At 30.8% G+C, this 522-nt stretch overlaps 1 protein-coding gene across 1 annotated transcript in view; it reads right to left on the bottom strand.

The window, feature by feature from the left end:
* Nucleotides 1–522, bottom strand: part of Tnni1 (troponin I1, slow skeletal type) — a 12,172-nt gene that overhangs the window by 4,632 nt on the left and 7,018 nt on the right. The window lies entirely within an intron of this gene.

Genomic DNA, 522 nt, shown 5'->3' with positions numbered 1-522 from the left:
TTTAAGCCGGGTGGTAGCGGCGCATGCCTTTAATCCTAGCATTCAAGAGGTAGAGGCAGGTTGATCTCTGTGAGTTCGAGGCCAGCCTGGTCTTACAGAGCTAGTTCCAGACAGGTTTCAAAGCTACAGAGAAACCCTGTCTCAAAAAAAAGAAAAGAAAAGTTTAAATAAAAAAGTTTTTAGTTCACAATCCTCCAGCCTCTATCTCCTGAGCATTGAGACTACAAACACACGCCTCTACACAAGGCTCATAGTTGTTTTCTTAAACAGTGTTATCATAAAAGGAACATAAGTTAATAGTAGAAAATTAATAGTAGAAAAACTATATGTTAAACATATATGAAAAACTATATGTTAAACATGTGTTAAACTATATGTTAAACTAAGTTAATAGTAGAAAACTGTATGTTAAACAAAAATAATAGAATTAAAATAGCCACTTCCATGGGAGGCATGTAGAAATATTTATTTTTTTATTTTTTTTATTTTTTTATTTTTCTTTTTTTTTAATTTTTTTATTTA

Source organism: Microtus ochrogaster, chromosome 6 (genome assembly GCF_000317375.1).
Source record: "Microtus ochrogaster isolate Prairie Vole_2 chromosome 6, MicOch1.0, whole genome shotgun sequence".
Classification (NCBI taxonomy): domain Eukaryota; kingdom Metazoa; phylum Chordata; class Mammalia; order Rodentia; family Cricetidae; genus Microtus; species Microtus ochrogaster.
The sequence above is the reverse complement of the archived record's forward strand: the minus strand, read 5'-3'. Positions and strand labels throughout refer to the sequence as shown.